Source organism: Panulirus ornatus, chromosome 46 (genome assembly GCF_036320965.1).
Source record: "Panulirus ornatus isolate Po-2019 chromosome 46, ASM3632096v1, whole genome shotgun sequence".
NCBI classification, from domain to species: Eukaryota; Metazoa; Arthropoda; class Malacostraca; order Decapoda; family Palinuridae; genus Panulirus; species Panulirus ornatus.
In genome coordinates, this window is record NC_092269.1 from 4,854,122 (window position 1) to 4,874,525 (window position 20,404).

Here is a 20,404-nt window from a genome sequence, read left to right on the forward strand (position 1 = left end):
AGTATAAGTTACGAGATACGCAACGTGCCTAGTGGATTCCGAGATTAAATCATTACACTCTTTTGAAGGTTTAATTTCATGTGTCCAAGCCTTCTTGACCACGTAATGTGACCAAATTGTATCCGGTTCAACAGCTGAATTAACAGCACACACACACACACACACATATATACAGTCTTTCGTAATCAACACTCAGTAAACTTTTATCAAAGTTTATATCAGTATATCAGACATTTACTCTTTCACTGGAAAATAATCTGTAGATTCCTCATAAGCATTTACATATTGCATTAATTACCCCCCCCCCCCCAATTGGCAATGACGTTAAGCACAGCGTAAAGGTAATTAGCTTAACGTTGATGATTTAATTACAACATGTAAAGCATTGTGAGCTTTGACTGGGTCATAGTCAGTCTATTGGCAAGTGAAAATTCACTTCTTCTGCATCGCATGTTGGGAGGTAAAGAGGTGAGGAGCCAAAAATATTCACTTTGGTCCGTACTTAGAACTGCATCAAGGCGTAAGGCTTAAACAGTCTAAGATGTTAAGGTACATTCCCTTATGCAACATCAACATACAGTAATATCCCTGGTGTATTGGTTAGGTTTTCTGACCGTGGTGCGCATTCGCAGGTCGGCCAAGGTTGAGCACACAGGTTCGAATCGTGATGGAATTCACTTCACTGTGCCACACCATATGGACTCATCCTGTGATCAGTGACACAGAGGGATTACGGGGGTCTTTATCTGACCTCAGTGGACAAATTCCATCCACAGTTAGTGGTTAATTTCATAAAAGCCACATGGCATAGTCATTCATATTTTGTTATGAACAATAAGGTGTTGCTGTGACATTTCTTTATGGGTTTGACTAGACCTTATGCACAAAACGCTCTCTTTTGTTTTTCCACATTCTAGAACACACACACACACACACACACACAACATATATATATATATATATATATATATATATATATATATATATATATATATATATATATATATAAAAATACCTTAGGACCTTATTAAGGCGTTAACTGTATTCGTACAAGATACATGGAATAAATGTATAGGTGAAATCTTATACATATATATATATATATATATATATATATATATATATATATATATATATATATATATATATATATATATATATATATATTATATAATATATATATATAGACATGTAATAGATAATACATATGGCTGCCTAAACGATTTCGGCGGGAAATCGTCAGATACCGCCTGGCTCGCATCATCTGAAACGGACGCAAGGTAGCACCTACGATGAAATTAAGCAAATTGCTGAAGTCTGTATGAATTTTTGCATCATTAATTAAATAAAACACGAAAATAAAAACAATATCAACATCCTTACACGTAATTTCAGTTTTAGAAATGTCATTTACGTCGACATTTCAAAATTTGGGCGGGAACATCTCGAACGTTCTCATTCACTTGGAGGCAAACCGTCGAGGAGCTGCGCAGTGGGTCGGAGAGTCGAGGGCGACGATTTCTTTTACTCCTTTCATACTACACTTGATCATCGCGCTTGGTTCTTCTTACTTCGTGTACGTAGTGACGTGGTGTACCTGTGGAGGTAGCGACTGTAAGGAGGTGAGTATTAACTGTATTTAGCAACGATCAAAGTGGAAGAGTGGAGACGATGATATGTTTATTACTCGTATTTACTTTTCAAGTGAGGTATCTAATGTTTGTATATCTTATATATAAAAAAAATGCCATCTTTTTATTACATTATTTTTGAAACCACAGTAGAAGTAGCTAATATGCAATTACCCAACATTATCTAAGGTAAGGAAAGCTGGATGGTACGTGTTGTTTAGACAATATATTTTCGAAATAGAATGAATGTAAGACAGACAGACAGACAGACGTGCACAACCGTCAACACACACTCTTAACAACACATTCACACATTCTCTGGCAAATGTTTTTTGCGCACAAAGAGTTTTGCTTTTAAGAGTCTCGTACTTTCAATATTCCAGGATCTCATAAAGACTGTATTTCCAAACGCAAGATAAAAAAAATGAGCGATATCCAAACATGTTTATTGTCAACAATATATCAAGGAAACCTAGACGAGGATATATGTCTAAAATATCGTTTTCTCTGACGTAGATAAATACACAGCTTGATTCTCACAAAGAGGTATAATGGAGATATATGCTTTCTTCTTTCCCTGTATTTTTATCTTATTGTCCTCTTACGTGCACTCTTTTCTCCGACTTCCTAAATTTGTCCTTTGCGACAACTATTCCCACCTTTGAGTTCACAACAACAACAACAACAACAAGAACAACAGCTTTAGGCAACTGATCCTAGTCAATATTACCGTCATTGCGCTATGCAAACACCGCTGATTCGCTCCACATCTTTGTAACCGTATATGCTATGATATTCGAAGTTTATTCTATTTATTTTAAGATAAATTTTGACCCGTATGTGTGTGAACTTCACCACGACTGAAGACGATTAGCAGATACAATAATATAACGCTTAGTTGTTGAAGGCGATGAGATGTGTGGCTGAGTGGTTTTGATTTTGGACTATATAGGATGATGAAGTGTGAAGAGAATCATCAATATACGGAGCCATATAATAAACTGTTTCTACCCCTATCATAGTAAACTGACCAAAAATAGGTACTTAGTGAGCAATAAATGACGGAAATAACCCAGGTTTTTTTCTTTTTAAACCGCAGTTCGGCACTTAACGTACGTTAACGTAATTAACCGTTGTGTATAACCTACCGCAGTTCGGTACTTAACGTAATTAACCATTGTGTATAACCTAACCTAACATATATGGTGAATAACACATCCATAAACTGGTTCTAACCCTAACGTAACGTTGTATCCATGTTTGGTTCTATCGTAAAGTAACGTAAAAACTTATCATAACGAAGTTCGTCTATGTAAGCTTAACTTCACGGATATAACATATGGTAACTTCATCTCTGAAGTCTCAAATAACTATGTACTTTTAAAACGTACGTAACCTAACTGAAACTAATATGATGTTGCGATATATGACCCATCAGTTTAGTGTTCTTAACCTTACGTAACATAACCATTTACGTAATCTAACCTAACTTATCAATCTCATTTTAATCTTGTATCCTGTAAAGCTATCAAAACAAAACTGCCTTCCCGGAGATTCAATCTCGTTACAGATGAAACTTGATAGCAAATAAAACCTCCACTGGATTATTACGTTACATACCGGATGTAATATAAGAGCCCCCGGGGAATGATGTAGTTTATGTATACTTATACATTCTTTATGTATACTCGTCAACAGTCGTGCGATGTATTATTCTTTCAAGATGTTGAATTCAAGGAAATTTGAAAAAAAAAAAAACCAGCATAAAATTAGCCATGTTATGACTTTACTTACGTACGATTAACGTTAACGCTTTGAATATAACGATACTATTCTTTATAGTACGATGGTTTGACCTTTGAAGTGACCTTTAAGGGTCAGGTCAAATGTCACCCCCATTACTCCGGAGGGTTGTAGCGTCATGCCCATAGGCTGTGTTCAAGGATCGTACCATCGCGTTCAACGGTTATCAACGGTGATAAATCATGAGTTAATTGATGTGTGTGTGTGTGTGTGTGTGTGTGTGTGTGTGTGTGTGACAATCACTCACGAAACATTTTCACAAGATAAAACACGTTATCCATTGTAGGGTTGTTAGGGTATATAAATCATTCAAATAAAGGGAATGACATCACTTCATAACAACTGACCAACTGACAATTAACCAAGTTATTTCAGATGCAATGTTGTCAAGGGAAGTAAGGTAAAAGTAATCAAAAACGTTTCACTTTAACTTCAATTTTGATATGATGAAGTCTTTTTTACATCCGTGCTACAAGTGTAGCCTGTTATAGTAAGTGGGTAGTTTGATGGATCATGCGCTTCAATGTTGATTGACGTAAGTTGCTTCGCTTATATGCAAGACAGTCCGGGTGTTATGTGTGGGCCTGTTTCCTAGATGTAAGGGTGATTCCGGTTCATATGTGTGATACTCTGCTTTTAACTGCGGGATACTTTACCTTAAAGTACACTTGGGATGCTACTTTTATACCCGGGATAGTCTCTGCTCTATATGCGAGATACGGTGCTTTTATATATATATATGGTTCATCTTTAAATCAGTTTGATGATGGCAACAGTGAACAGTTCTTTGAGAGGTGCAAAAAAATTTAACAATCTGTAGCCATATGAAAATATGCGAGAAATGGTAAAAAAAAAAAAAAAAAAAAAGAATGCATCAAAGATTTTTTTTGTGGGATCAGTAATAGATGATTGGAATAAACTGATTAAACTGTGAATGCTGACGGCAGACATTTCCGATTGTGGTGTGCAAGGGACTTCTTTTTCTCTCACTTTTCAAGTAACAAGAGGTACATTCTTCGTAAACCCCCCCCCCCCCACCATCCATTATCCACAAATAAACTGGGTAATACATACACAGCGTATCCACGGTATCAATACATTTCACTTCCAAGTTATTAGCATGCTCAACAATAAGGCAGATAGCTAAGGGATTCTGTTCCATTTGTTCCCACCTGTGTTATTGGTGTGTGTTTATTAGCGAATGGGGAGGAAAGAGGAAGAAGTTTGCTTGGTTGGTTAGCCTGACCGGTGGGGAGCGTAGCTTTGGTTGGGAGTTTAGTATGGTAAGGAGACTGGTGTCGGGTAGGAAGCTAAGCTTTGGGTGTGGAGCCTGGTGCCAGCGGGAAGCTTAGTATGGGTGGCTGTCCTAGGGTTGGTAATGACCTTAATATGAGTGGTGGAGCCAGGCGTCCGTGGGAAGCTTAACTTGCGTGGAGAGCTTATTTGAATGGGAAGTTTAGCTGGGGAGAGGGTGTGCGGGTGGCACGTAGAAGGGAAGCTTGGCTTGGTCAAGGTCTGGTCTGATAAAGAAATGCCTAGGTTGGTTAGGAAAGCTTATCTTCGTCAGTCAATCCTGGTCTTGTACCCAAAAAGATTTTCGTGTATTGGTTATCTCAGTTCGGTTGGCAGCTGTGGGGAACTGGTTGAGCCTGGGTTGGTTTTTCAAACGTGTCCAGCTGTATGAACCATTATATTTATATCAGGGAAGCTGAAATGATATCAATACGTCTGTGAAACGTGCCAGCCTAAATAACTTGTCGCTAGTCATACACACACACACACACACACACATATATATATATTATATATTTTCGTTGCTCCCAGATGGCTGTAGGATAGAGCGAAATCTCGGTCGTGTGGTAAAAGGCCAGGATTATGAAGCCAACCTCTTAGAGCCGTTGCCAGGTACCCGGAAAACCTCGAGAAATATGAAGTCCAGGCTCCAGGGACCTTCCCCACTGACTTGAACCCGTCTCCGAGGTACCGCTGTGTGGTGAAGTCGTTTTCTTTCCACTAACGTAAGCATGTGATATTATTTCATTCCATTATTTCATTGCCTTGTTTTCTTCCCATACCTTAAAGCTTCTTGCAGATTGTATATTCATGCCTAAGTATTTATTGCTGATTCCTTAAGCTTATTTCTCCTACACTTTGTTTTCTTATCATTTACTTGATATTTTTGAAACGCATGTAGACGGTGGTTTAAGTTATATATTTCTTCACCTGAAATACAACCAGTCCACGAAGCGTTTTCTATTTTTCGCTTTCACTACACCACAGAAACAGTGTATTAATCTATGCCCGAGTACGTCTGTAATATATAGCCAATATTCATCACAGGGTTTCAAAAGCCCTTTCCTATATAGCAGCCCCTTCCATCATCGGCAGACTCATCCCTTTCCACTATTCCCATCAGAGAAATTGTTCACCTTCCCTTCTGTTCCCTGTACCACTGGTTTGGGAACGAAACCACGTCCCCCTTAATGTTTCTACATAATGATTTTGCGCGGTGTATTCATTCATGACTGCACTGCATGGATTAGTATCATACAGACCAGTAAATGATCAGAGAATTCTTCCATAAAACACAGACAAGTGACCTGATCACAAATGATGACGTGGACAGTGAACAGTTCCTTTGAAAGACAGAACAACCACGTAAATAACATGAACAGGAAACTTGTAAAAAAAAATGTCAACCACGGAAATAACATAACAGAAAACTTGTTAAAAAATGTCAAGTTATATCATAGCATAAGAGTGTGGTGGATGAATGGAACAGACTGACTAAAGACAAAGTTAATGCAGCCAACATAAACAAAGAGGTATCATACAGGAGAATGATACGGGGCTCCACAAGTGTAAAACTCCCACCCTGTACAGGACAAACAGATTCATACAAATAAGTAATTGAACAATGACATTCACTGTCTAACCAACCCCATTTTCTGTACATCTCAATCCACTAGGCTTCCATTATCCATTATCATCATAGGTTCCGATGTTGTTGAAGGCAAAATTAAACTCACTAGGCTTCCATTATCCACCAGTATCATTATTCGTTGAAGGTTCCGATGCTCTTGAAACTCACTAGGCTTCAATTATCCACCAGTATTATCATTCGTTGAAGGTTCCGATGCTCTTGAAACTCACAAGGCTTCAATTATCCACCAGTAGCATTATTCGTTAAAGGTTCCGATGCTCTTGAAACTCACTAGGCTTCAATTATCCACCAGTATTATCATTCGTTGAAGGTTCCGATGCTCTTGAAACTCACTAGGCTTCAATTATCCACCAGTATTATCATTCGTTGAAGGTTCCGATACTCTTGAAACTCACTAGGCTTCAATTATCCACCAGTAGCATTATTCGTTAAAGGTTCCGATGCTCTTGAAACTCACTAGGCTTCAATTATCCATCAGTGTTATTATTCGTTGAAGGTTTCGATGCTCTTGAAACTCACTAGGCTTCAATTATCCATCAGTATTATTATTCGTTGAAGGTTCTGATGCTCTTGAAACTCACTAGGCTTCAATTATCCATCAGTGTTATTATTCGTTGTAGGTTCCGATGCTCTTGAAACTCACTAGGCTTCCATTATCCACCAGTATTATTATTCGTTGAAGGTTCTGATGCTCTTGAAACTCACTAGGCTTCAATTATCCATCAGTGTTATTATTCGTTGAAGGTTTCGATGCTCTTGAAACTCACTAGGCTTCAATTATCCATCAGTATTATTATTCGTTGAAGGTTCTGATGCTCTTGAAACTCACTAGGCTTCCATTATCCACCAGTATTATTATTCGTTGAAGGTTCCGATGCTCTTGAAACTCACTAGGCTTCCATTAGCCACCAGTATTATCATTCGTTGAAGGTTCCGATGCTCTTGAAACTCACTAGGCTTCCATTAGCCACCAGTATTATTATTCGTTGAAGGTTCCGATGCTCTTGAAACTCACTAGGCTTCCATTATCCATCAGTATTATTATTCGTTGAAGGTTCCGATGCTCTTGAAACTCACTAGGCTTCCATTATCCATCAGTGTTATTATTCGTTGAAGGTTCCGATGCTCTTGAAACTCACTAGGCTTCCATTATCCATCAGTGTTATTATTCGTTGAAGGTTCCGATGCTCTTGAAACTCACTAGGCTTCCATTAGCCACCAGTATTATTATTCGTTGAAGGTTCCGATGCTCTTGAAACTCACTAGGCTTCCATTAGCCACCAGTATTATTATTCGTTGAAGGTTCTGATGCTGTTCACGACAAAGTGAGAGAGATGTGTTTGATGTTGGCTTTTCCACAACCTTAGGAGTTCCACCATAAGGCTGAATACTGCCCCAAAACAAGGACCCCAAATTAGGTGAGCGCTGAAATTCAAAAAGACATGAAAATCCTGTTGGGGAAGCTTGGCCGCGCTTACAGGCCGGTGGGGAAAGAGAGAAAAAAAATTAATTGCTTGTCTGCCCAAGCAGGAACTTCTGAATAAATCATATTATATTTCCGCTTCTCTTAAGAGCAATTGCGTTGTGTTGCAGGTAGAACCATTATCTTTTTTTTTTTCCCCTTCTCTTCAAGGTCGAACAGTCTGATAAAACTAACGGTAAGGTGATGATTTGGTTATAATAATTTCTACTTTATAGTTCCAACAATTTTCTCGAAGTGGTATCTTTGCTTGTGACAGACCAGGTTCAGTTTACAAAACTAACAATTTTTTTTTTCCCAGAGATCGTTTTCTTTGGGCGTGCAACTTGTTGATTACATAATTTCCGACACTGAGCTGAGTAATCTTGAACCTACTGATTACCTTCGCTGATTAATGAAGCATCTCACTTAAAAAACTGATCTTTCGTATTAAAGTCTAATGACCTATGACGAGACATCAAGATCTTGCCACTGAAACCAGTTCTCTTACCCCCATCTTTCGCTCTTATAAAGCATGGGTTATATGTGCTTGCCACTGAAACCAGTTCTCTTACCCCCATCTTTCGCTCTTATAGAGCATGGGTTACATGTGCTTGCATGAAAAGCAGGGGGAAATGCCAGTATGTACCGAGAGAGAAATGTGTACTCGTGGATTAAAGCAATGGATACATGGATACGAATTGTGCCGTATGTACCCTGAAGATCCATTCCGTTAAAACTAAGTGCTGAGATACTGTCTTGAAAACGTTTGTGCTTCTGTAACATCCAGTAAAGAGGAGATTTTCCTCTCGTCTTTACTTGCCTAAACGTTAAGTTCTACTGGCAAATGTTGCCTTGAGTGGCCGCCTAAAATGTGTCAGTTAGGCTTAAGTAGCTGAGAAGGAAATGCTCTCTCTCTCTCTCTCTCTCTCTCTCTCTCTCTCTCTCTCTCTCTCTCTCTCTCTCTCTCTCTCTCTAAATGGCTAAGATAAAATCCTTTCTTAATGGCCAACAGAGTAAAAGCTAACATGTGACTGGCTATTAAGGTTAAATGCCTTCTGATAAGTTTACCAAGGTAAAATGCTCTTTGGGTGTAGGATGATGAGAAGGGGGGAAGACAATGATAAATAATTTGGCTTTAGCACAAATTGAAGTGTACCCCGTGTATGACCATCATGACATGGCCTTAGTATACCAGGAAAAAGAAAAAAATATATATTTTGGCCGCCAAATGATCATAAGTAGGTGATAAGGTAAAATAATTTTATCCCGTGAGTGACCGACAGAGTGAAAGACACGAGAGTGTGGTAAGCAAAGTAAATTGCTGGACTGGCTGATCAAGCTGTGAGACTCTGGTACGAGAAAATTGTTAAACTTGTTAAGGTGTTGGGCTAAAGCGAACTAATGATTCTGACCATCACTAAAACCTTCGACAAAAAAAAAAAAAAAAACGAATTTTGTCAAGTTCCAGTTTCTCTCCCTACCTGATTCTGAAATATCTTAGAACTATATGATCTGCTTTGATTTTTTTTATCCTAATATATGCACGTGGTTCAACTTTACCTACGTCTACCTTTAATCAATGATGTTACAATAATTACTCGCATGGAAAATTTTTAAAGTATTACAGAAATCGGTTACGAAATTTCATAATTCATACGCGAAATATTACTAAGAAATGGGTCTGTATACAGAGAGAACGATTACTCAACTGGAGAACGTTAAAAAAACCCGCGTGGAAATTTAAATGGAATTTTCGTGGAACTCCCGGTACGTAGTGAAAACACCCCCTCCCTCCCTCCTTTCCTTCCTTCTCTTCTCGCCACATAGACTAAATCTCCTTCAATGGGTTTCCCTAGTTGCTGAACAGTCCACCGTAAAGACGGGAGGGAAGTCCTGCACACATGTGAGGCGTTGAAGGCCCTTGATCTCGGATGTTCAAGGAACCAAGCCTGGGTGATGAACAGAGGGAGACACTCCGTTGAACGTAACGAGCGTTGATCTCCACCCTTAATTATGAAACGGGCTGTTGGAGCACAACGAACGATTTGGGACATACCTCAACGTTATTCTAAATTCTAAATCTACGAGAGGACATAGAAAGTTGTGCTTGACACAGATGATCAGACCTTCGAACAGAAAGTTGTATTGACAGAGATTTCCAAGACCTTTTCTTACGAGAACCAACACAAGCGTAATTGCTTCCGAAGAAATGCCAGCACAAAGCAAATCTTTATGCAGGTAAAGATATATATATTTCTTTCCTCAACTTCAAAATAATTCAGTACTATACGTGATACGCATTCTAATCACAGTATGAACGACTGTTGGCTTCTGTGCTTTAATTAACGATACGTTTGGTGTTCTGTTACACCTTAAAAATAGGTGCGTGTGTTTATGTAGAAAATTGTATAATTACATTTAATCACTTATTTTTGACTAGTAATATGACGAACATAGAGGAAGGACAGATGTGGTAATCGGCAGTGGGACAGAATGCCTCATTGACTTGCGCACGACTCCAGGACATGCGGTTTACACGTGTGACTTGTGTGTGACAGACGTGGTTCACTCATTGTTCTCTCCTGAACCTCACACTTGCACCCGAGGTGCCACCATCCAGGGTGGTTTATCATGTTCAGGCGGGGAGGGGAAAAATGCACCACGGGGATAATGGAAGCCATTTGACGAGCGAGGTAAAGTTGATGTATTTTCTACCCCGTGGTGTAAGGCACCGCTTCATATTGTTGCTCAGGGAAATAATATCTATTCGGGATAAATCTAAAATATGTCCTTAAATAGAAGCAAATTTTAACACATTCAAAGCGAGAAGAGTCACCAAGAACAGATTGGTCTCGTACGAGTCTGGACGACACTGGGTGATAAATTGAAAATCGATGTTCCACTGAGATATAAAAGGAAAGGTTGCTTAACGTGACTTGGGTGAACAGCTCAGCTCACCACGTTCATGATGGTATGTGAGAGCATGGCCTGGAAGCTCACCACGTTCATGATGGTATGGATGCTGAGAGCTATGGATCTGGAGAGCTCACCACGTTCTGAGATGTGAGGATGGTAATGTGTGAGTGAGCATGGCCTGGAAGCTCACCACGTCTCTGGTCATTGAGAGCATGGCTGGAATCACACGTCTATGTATGTGAGAGCATGGCCTGGAAGCTCACCACGTCCATGATGGTATGTGAGAGCATGGCCTGGAAGCTCACCACGTTCATGATGGTATGTGAGAGCATGGCCTGGAAACTGATTAATGGACGAGTGGAACAAGTCGACCAATGAGGTGATAACCAGCTAGAAGAAAGTGAACGAGTTTTAAACCTGAGTTAGATAAGCACATGACTTGTAATATGTGTAACAAGGACTCCATATATTATAGCCAGTAGCATGCAGGTACCAGCTCCCAATATTCTGACATTCCTATACTGCTACGATATTCACATTCTCTGGGGAAGTCGTATATTCCGTTGATAACTTGGAAATATCCATCCCCGCTTCTCCGAGTGTCTTTTATTCTCTGCTTTCTAACACTTCAATGTATTCCCCCCACGCATGTGTTGCGGCGATGCCAGATGGGCAACGAACTCACTCCATTTCAAAATGTTCTTTCGTTTCAATTTTTTTCATCCACGTTATACTGTGCCTCGCTCTCTCTCTCTCTCTCTGCTCGCACCGATATGTTTCTTCTCTACGCACGTGTCCTTGCTTCCATTTTCAATTTCCAGACTCGATACGTTTTCCTACATGTATATATATATTCATTTTGGAACCGAACCACTGTAATAGTCGACAGGTTTCTTCCTTCCTTTCCAGCAGTCAACAGAAATGCCCCACGAGAGAGGGTGCGTGGGTTTCTACCCTCATATGTTCATCATGGCGTGTTCTCCACCCCGCAGGGTTGAAACCATATCTGGCATAGGCTTGATACTCGATCCTACTGGGAGTTAGGTAAACAAAGGATCGAATGTCAAAAGAAACCATCTCCCAATGGGGTTCGAGTCACTAGTTTCGTGTCGAGGGGTTCAATCGTATGGAAAAAGGAGAGGGACGGGAGGTCATTTCTTGACAGTATACTGATGCGTTATGTCAACCACCACGCTAGCAATCCTTTTATTTTCATTTGTCATTGTTCGTCGTTTCCTGCGTTGGCAAGGCAGCGCTAGGAACAGCAGAAGATAAGGCCTCATCGCTCATATTCATTCCCTCAGCTGTCATCTCCATCCACAACAGGTGTATAGACGAAAATCTTCGGCTCCCGTCTTAAAAAGAAGAAGAAAAAAGATAGGGTGTGAAGGTCGTCTATCACCAGTAGTGCTGGGTCGTGTCTGGTTTCTGAATCTAGGAAGTACGTGATCGGCTTGAGACTTTGGCCATAGGCAGTGGTGGAATACAGTGGTAAACTCCCGTTCCTGTCGGGTCACCGCAGGATGCCTTCCTTGTTCATCCTTGAAGAAGAATCACAGCTCAGGCCACTTAAATAATAGGGTCCCTCTCCCGCTCTCCTCTCCTTTCTCTCTCTCTCTCTCTCTCTCTCTCTCTCTTTCTTTCATCTTCATTCTTGGTTCCATTTCTTCCGCCGTCCTTTTACTCTCTCCTCTCTCTTTCATCCTCATGTTCCACTCTTTCCTCTCCTCTTCCACATCATCTTTCTCTTCTTCCTCCCCATTTCTCTTCCCATTTTCTGAACCTTCCCATTCTCTCATCTTAATCTCCTTCCCCTTTTTTTCTCTTTCCCTTTTCCCCCCTTTCGTTCTCTTCCTTGTAAACAAGGAGCACACTTGAATGTGTAGCACACGTGTACAAGGGATCTGTCTGCTCTTCGCATTAGCGACTGTCATCTCAGCACACTTATCAGAGTACACATTCAGCATCTACAAGCATTATCAACCTGATAAGGAACCCGCCTTTATTTCTAGTGTACACATAGTGTATTTACAGCGAGTGAACAAAGTAGATGGGCAAGCAACTACTACTTTAAATGAGAGTACAGCACTGGTCGTGGGTTTGGCGAGTTCAAAGTAAACACGAAATTCCCCTAAAGAACATATGTTATTTGCATTCGGCATAGGGGAATGGTTGGGTGGAACAATGGAGAGAGAGAGAGAGAGAGAGAAGAGAGAGAGAGAGAGAGAGAGAGAGAGAGAGAGAGAGAGAGAGAGAGAGAGAGAGAGAGAGAGACTCCGACATTATCGACCTGCTTGTTTACTTTGCAATGCACAGCCGCGATGCTTATCTCCACAGCCATTGCCTTCCATTCTAATCCCTTACGCCGAACATCTTCCATCAAAACTTTTAGACTTATCGACACGGGAAATACTACCTTCTTCTACCCTCTACAAATCAAAGTTACACTTCACTCCCCTACGTACCTACCACTCTTCATACTAAGAGGGCTAGTGGAGCTACCACTGTAACTGGAACCACTGGAAGCAATGAGCAGGGAAATATCTGATCAACATTACTGAAAAAAAAATATATCTAACGAACTGAATTATTTGCCGTGCTCACCACTATAGAGCTTAGAGAACCATAATTTCATTCAGTTTCATTATACCTCAATGTCTCCCTCTCCTTACTACTTGCCCTTAAATAACATGAGATCAAACAGAACATGTACGTCTCTTAACCTCGACAGTGTTGTGATTTCACTTACGATAATGAATTAATCAGCTGCAGGCTAAATGCACGTGGAGATTAAATACTGTTCAAGAGAACTAGTTCATCCATTAAGAACCGTTCTCATTGATTAGTCAGATGTTCAGCGAACAGCGTGACCCTATTAAGGGCCAAGATGTGACTGGTTGTTACAGCTGGTTACTCGATGCTTCATGCATCAGTTGATCAATCATAGACCACCAGCAGATTAGTCAAAGACTTCACGTTCAGCACCACCTGATTAATCAAAGGCCTCTTGTACTATATGATCAATCACTGGCGTCAATCACCGGCTGATTAATCAAAGAACCCCATGTGCTAGCTGATCAGTCATAAGTCTCATGTACTAAATGATCAATCACAAGCTTCATATGCCAGCTGATTAATCAAAGGCCCCATTTTCATATTCGAGATGATCTGCCACTTATATCACAGACCTTTTTGTACGAGGTTATTAATCAAAGGCCTCCTAATCCACTTGATCAATCAGACTTATTAATCAAACACCGCATGTATGAGCTTGAAAGCCTCATTTACCAGTTGACTGAAAATGAACCAATCACAGGACGTATACATGCCTAACCTGACCAATCGCGGGTTAGGTGAATATGCTGACCAATCACAGACATTAAAACATCCCACTATGGAAAGCCAAATGTAACCTGAGCTTTCGCAGGCTGAGTGCAACAGCTGGCCCGGCACTCAGTGTAAACATACTGTCGTAGTACCAGTCACAGAATAGCTAGCTAATCACAGGCCGCGTTTGCCCGTTCGACCAATCAGAGACGGGAGTATACCGACTGGGCAATTGCAGGGGGGGAGGAGGAGTGCCCTAGCCAACCAATTGGAGACTAAGTGCATCGGGTGATTGACCAGAGGCCAAACGACCGGCTGAACAACCACCACAGGTCGTACCAGCCACCCAACTGGAGGGGGAGCCTTTCAAGGGGGGCAGTCGTTTTCGTCGGGAGGGGGTTGCCAATACGCTAAATAAAGGGACTTGATTTTCTGGCCGTTATCAGAAGTGATTTTTTTCCCGCATTTACTCTAACACTCTTCCCCTTCCCCCCATTTCCTATGCCCCTCTCTCACACCCCTAAATCCTCTCCCAACATTAACATTAATGCTCTCCCTCTCCCTCTATTTATTATTTTAACCGTCACTCGACTGACGATTTTTTTTTTTGTTTCTTTTTTCTCTAAACTCAAATAAACTTAGGCGGTGAATCATTCCTGACTCGCTCGTATTTATACACCCGCTACAACGAAGTAGGTACATGTAGGCCATTACACCTACACACGTTTGGTGTGTCAACACGCGCTACAAGACACGTGGTAGTAGTAGTAATAGTAACAGCAGCTTTTACAAGACACGTTAGTAGTAACAGCAACTTGTTAGAACCTATTGTGAACAAAGAGGCCGGGCACAACTCTCGGTTCATGAGTAGAAGCCAATACTCTAATACCATCTACTTCTACGACACACAAATAACCATCATTACCCACTACAACAGCGCTAACTGCCAATGAAGTCTACGACACGGGTACCTTACCCCATTCCTGCAGCGCAGACGGCTGTCAAGCGTCCACCACACCACAACACTGCTGGCTACAGTCAGAGTCTACAAGTCCTCCCAAGATACACAAACACTAGCTGCTCCTCCTCTCTATGAAGCGGTGATGCACTGCTACACATCTGTAACCTGTCCCGACATCTGTAACCTGTCCCGATATCCCACACAGCTGTTACATACATATTTACCCTCCCGTCGCTAAACTGCTCATCTCCAGAATTACCTAATGTTTACGTTCCGAATCCATAGCTTCCCTCTCTGTGCCTTTTTAGTTCCTTTCCAGCGGAAGGAAGTAAAAGAACCGACCGACATTATCGTTATCAGGTTGTCCCCCTTACACTGGCATACTGATATGAATGACCAACATTCGTGGACTCCCGTGGTATAGCGATTAGCGTTCCTGTCCGTGAGCGAATAGGTTCGAAACCTGGTTGCGGCAGTCGGTCCACAGTCAATCCAGCTGTTCATCCACCCTTAGGGGATTGGTCGATAACATGGATACCTTACTCACGCTAATTAAAATAATAACGTTTGGAATTAAAGTGAGTGTAGCTTACAAGGATGTATCCTACCTGGGGCGCGACGGAATCACTCGTTCATATCTGGTACAAGACTAGTACGGTACTTGCTAATACCTGGTACATGGACCAATACGTGTTGATAAACCCCTCCATAAAAAAAAAAGAATATGACATGCTGTTATCTACACCACAGATAATTGATTATGAACGCTACCTACGACAGCGCACTGAGGCTCACTACACATTAAGCGACACAGGGATTTGGGACAGCCAACTACAATGCCGGACCACAAGAGGCAGAACAACCTACAACATGGGTTAGTCTACGATCACCTTCACCACATTTCCCACTACAATACGGTGCCACCACTATTTACATTTAGGGGTTAAACGAGAGTCAGACATCATCTTCGATACTGGCAGGTGTCCATAAGTTCCGTCGCACGCAAGTAGCTGCTAATAACAGCGATGACGCACGTCTGTACAAACACCTGCTCTTGTATACGTAGCTGCTAAAAAAAGAAAACAAAAAAGAGATTCGACAGATGCTGCCGTAGGTGAAGCCTGCATCACTTGCTACAGTACACTACAGCAAGACGAGTGTCCCAACATCGCTTCTACGGTCGAACTTGTCTGAACACCTACAACGCAGGGGTAGCTTTCATTACCTGATACAGAAGGGGTTAGCACACCACACGTGTAGCTCCTTCCTTCCTCTCCCGGGTTCGAAGTGCTCCAGGGTTTTGCTACGTCTTCCCGATTCTCCCTTGGTGGGTTGTTACTTCATCTTGACTCTCCCTTGGCGGGTTGTTACTTCTTCCTGACCCTCCCTTGGTGGGTTGTTACTTCTTCCTGACTCTACCTTGACGTGTTGTTCCTTCCCCTGACTCTCCCTCGGCGAAGTGATACCTGTCGAATGGAGCGAGAGAGTCAACATCACAGTGGACGAAAAAAAAAGGGACGCTATGTTGTCACATGTTATCATCATTCACATCCCTCTGTTACTGAACTCCCACACCCCCTTCCACACACACACATCTCGAGTTTCACTCGACTCTATTCTGCCTTTTGCCACCTCCTTGGTGGACCTATTGACTGAGTTGCTGTTTCCTCTTTAAATGAACTGAATGATCATATAAATACATCTTGAGCAGGACACGATACACCCCCGTTTCAGCACGAGGGTATAGCCCTTGATGACGAAGGGCCGGGCCCTCAATACACCATGGGGCAGACCTTGGTTACGGCCCCCCTGACCTTACCTTTATAGATTAGGTCAACCTTGACGTCATCATACCCAAGGGGTCGTACCTTCGTGCCCAAAAAAGGGTCGCACCGTCGTGCTCAATTCAACCAAGCCATTTACACCTTTGAATAACCGTCTCTTAGACCTATACAATACCAGTGTCTAATCATTAACAGTAATGATACCAAAATGGAAGTCATACTGGGAATGTTTTCATGTGTTTAGGGCATACGTATGAACACATGACCCCCAAAATATCTATACATCAAGTATGTTCTAAGGGGTTAAATGTTATACCACGTACGTAATATATATATATATATATATATATATATATATATATTTTTTTTTTTTTTTTTTATCTATATTTATTTTGCTTTGCCGCTGTCTCCCGCGTTTGCGAGGTATATATATATATATATATATATATATATATATATATATATATATATATATATATATATATATATATATATATACTCCTATGAGTCCAAGGGGAAAATGAAACACGATGGACTCATAGGAATATCTTGATCACGTGCAAAATTGTGATCCTTTCCAATATATATATATATATATATATATATATATATATATATATATATATATATATATATATATATATATACACACACACACTAAAAGCTGCGCACACATAACGAACTGTATAGGAACACTGGGTTGCAGTAACGCGTTGACCACGGCGACTGCAGCTGACAAGCGTCCATGTTCTTTAGGTTACCAAGGAGACAAATCCTACACTACAGAGGCCGAGTTTACGTAGGTCTGGTAGGGAGGAAGTGGTCGAGACTCGCGCCCCCACGGAACATGCTGCCGTGCAGATCTTGAGGCATCGTGTGTCCCCTTCCCTCTTCAGTCCAAGGAAAGAAAACGTGTCATGATTCTTCATCGTGGTAGATCCTATTTTTTCTTTTTATATATACACTCCTCAATTCTTCATATTCTTCCCTCGTTTTCTTCTCAGCAAGTCCTACTTCTGATCTTTACATTTTCTTCACCCACATCCTTCTAAGTCTTCCACTTTCTTCTACTTTTCTTCCCTACTTTTTCTTCTTCCTTCCCGACTTTCCCTACTCCTCTCCTTCCCATTTTCTTATCCTAAGTATGATATGTAGTGAGTTTATATTCGCAACGAACAGTTCATTTATAGCGGGGAGCAGATACGCTAAACATGGGACACTGTGAAAGAGGGTCCAGTTACGCAGACACATGGGGCCCATACACTGAATGAGAGAGAGAGAGAGAGAGAGAGAGAGAGAGAGAGAGAGAGAGAGAGAGAGAGAGAGAGATTAAACATGCAAGCCCTTATATACTGAAAATGTTTAAAAAAAAAATGTATTACGCAACGCTTTATTTATACGTACCTGTGCACACGAGGGGGTAACACTATAACGATACAAACACCAGAAATAATAATAAAGTAGACTACTGTAAATAGTGACATAAGTATCGCCAAGAGAGAGATAGCGATGACGGTAACACGTTACCGTCATCGGTAAAAAGCAAGACTTGAAGGGAGAAGCGAGACTTTCCTTATCTGTCCTTGCTTCAGGCCAAGCGAGACTTTATCTGTCCTTGCTTCAGGCCAAGCGAGACTTTCCTTATCTGTCCTTGCTTTAGGGCGAGTCGGGCCGTATCTCTCTCCCTGATTACACGGAAGAATTACATGTTGTTTATCTTTGCGTAGGAGTAAACAAGTCTGTGAGCCCCCTTTTTTTTGCTGCTTGGTGGATTAGCTGCTACTCCCTCTCGCTCTCGTAATGGGAGATCAACTCCAACCCTATGTCCTGGAGAGTCCAATCTTCTTTATGGATTCTACGAGGATGTAACCCCACGCAGTACATGATTCTTGTGGAATTTACTCGACTCGGAACTTGTCAGATGGAAAATCGACACCATTCGGTAGTTAGACTGACGGGGAAATCTATTCGTATATCCAAACACTCTGGTATATCAACTTTTGCATCACTATCTTTAGTTTAGGGTATTATTCATTTACCTATCCTCACCTCTTACGTAAATCAACTTTTGCATCACTAACTCAAGTTTAGGGCATTATTCATTTTTCTATCCTCACCTCTTACGTAGATCAACTTTCTCATATCCTTGCAGCAGGTGTTAAATTTCATCTATATCCTTATTCACTCTTATCACTCATTGCTTAACGAGAGTATCCACTCTTTATCACTCATTGCTTAACGAGAGTATTCACTCTTTATCACTCATTGCTTAACGAGAGTATTCACTCTTATCACTCATTGCTTAACGAGAGTATTCACTCTTATCACTCATTGCTTAACGAGAGTATTCACTCTTATCACTCATTGCTTAACGAGAGTATTCACTCTTTATCATTCATTGCTTAACGAGAGTATTCACTCCTATCACTCATTGCTTAACGAGAGTATTCACTCTTATCACGCATTGCTTAACGAGAGTATTCACTCTTATCACTCATTGCTTAACGAGAGTATTCACTCTTATCACTCATTGCTTAACGAGAGTATTCACTCTTATCACTCATTGCTTAACGAGAGTATTCACTCTTATCACTCATTGCTTAACGAGAGTATTCACTCTTATCACTCATTGCTTAACGAGAGTATTCACTCTTATCACTCATTGCTTAACGAGAGTATTCACTCTTATCACTCATTGCTTAACGAGAGTATTCACTCTTATCACTCATTGCTTAACGAGAGTATTCACTCTTATCACTCAATGCTTCTCGAAATGTGGGGTCTTGATTCTAACATCCCTGCATCGGAGAGTACCAGTTCTTGTTAAATGTTGCTTTTAAGCAAATCAGTTCTAGTTTTATGGGGGAGTCACCTTCCTTCTTCTTGCTTCAAGATGTATTTATTCTTCTATCTTTGCCTCTTGTGGAACCACAGCTTTTTGCCCTTGAGTGCTGTGGAAATCATCTCTTTATCTGTTCTTGCCTCCACAATCTTATCTTTTCTTCTGCAGGAATGAACTTAAGGTTAATTTGCTTTAACAATCCTCTAACCCTTCTCTCCAAAATGTCTAACTGGGAAATCACCTCCGTCGTTATTGTTGGGTAACTGAACATTTTATCCTTCATCTAAAAAAAAAATCATCTTTTGTATTTGTAACCTGAGAATTCTTACGCAACTTTATCATCTCAAGTTTTTTTTTTGCTCAGTCAGTTAGGTTAGGTTTGGTTAGGTTTGACCTATAGCCTCACCAAACCTAATCTTAAATCTGACTTTGGCCTAACCAAAACTAACCTAAAAAAAGAGAGAAAAAAAAACCCATTATGATACTCTCACGAAATTAGACTCCTTTATTAATCCTACACGTATATAACTGCTCTAAGTAGATAATCAATATACATACAGCGTGACGCTGTCTACAACGAAGAGCTTTAGTAAAAGCACGCAAGCAAAAAATCACCTTTACAACTGATGATTAGATTATCGAGTCATTAATAATGATATAGCGAGCGTTGGATCTGTCCTGCTGAAGAAGCCATAACGAGAAACAATGGGAGAAATATCCCAACTCGTTTCTTG

General features: G+C 40.8%; 1 long non-coding RNA gene across 1 annotated transcript in view; it reads right to left on the minus strand.

Annotated features, from left to right (window-relative positions):
• LOC139763094 (uncharacterized) overlaps positions 1-20,404 on the minus strand; it is a 61,585-nt gene that overhangs the window by 2,433 nt on the left and 38,748 nt on the right. The window contains exon 4 of the long non-coding RNA XR_011716033.1: positions 16,270-16,510. This is a non-coding gene — a long non-coding RNA (uncharacterized lncRNA). The remainder of the gene's footprint in view (positions 1-16,269; positions 16,511-20,404) is intronic.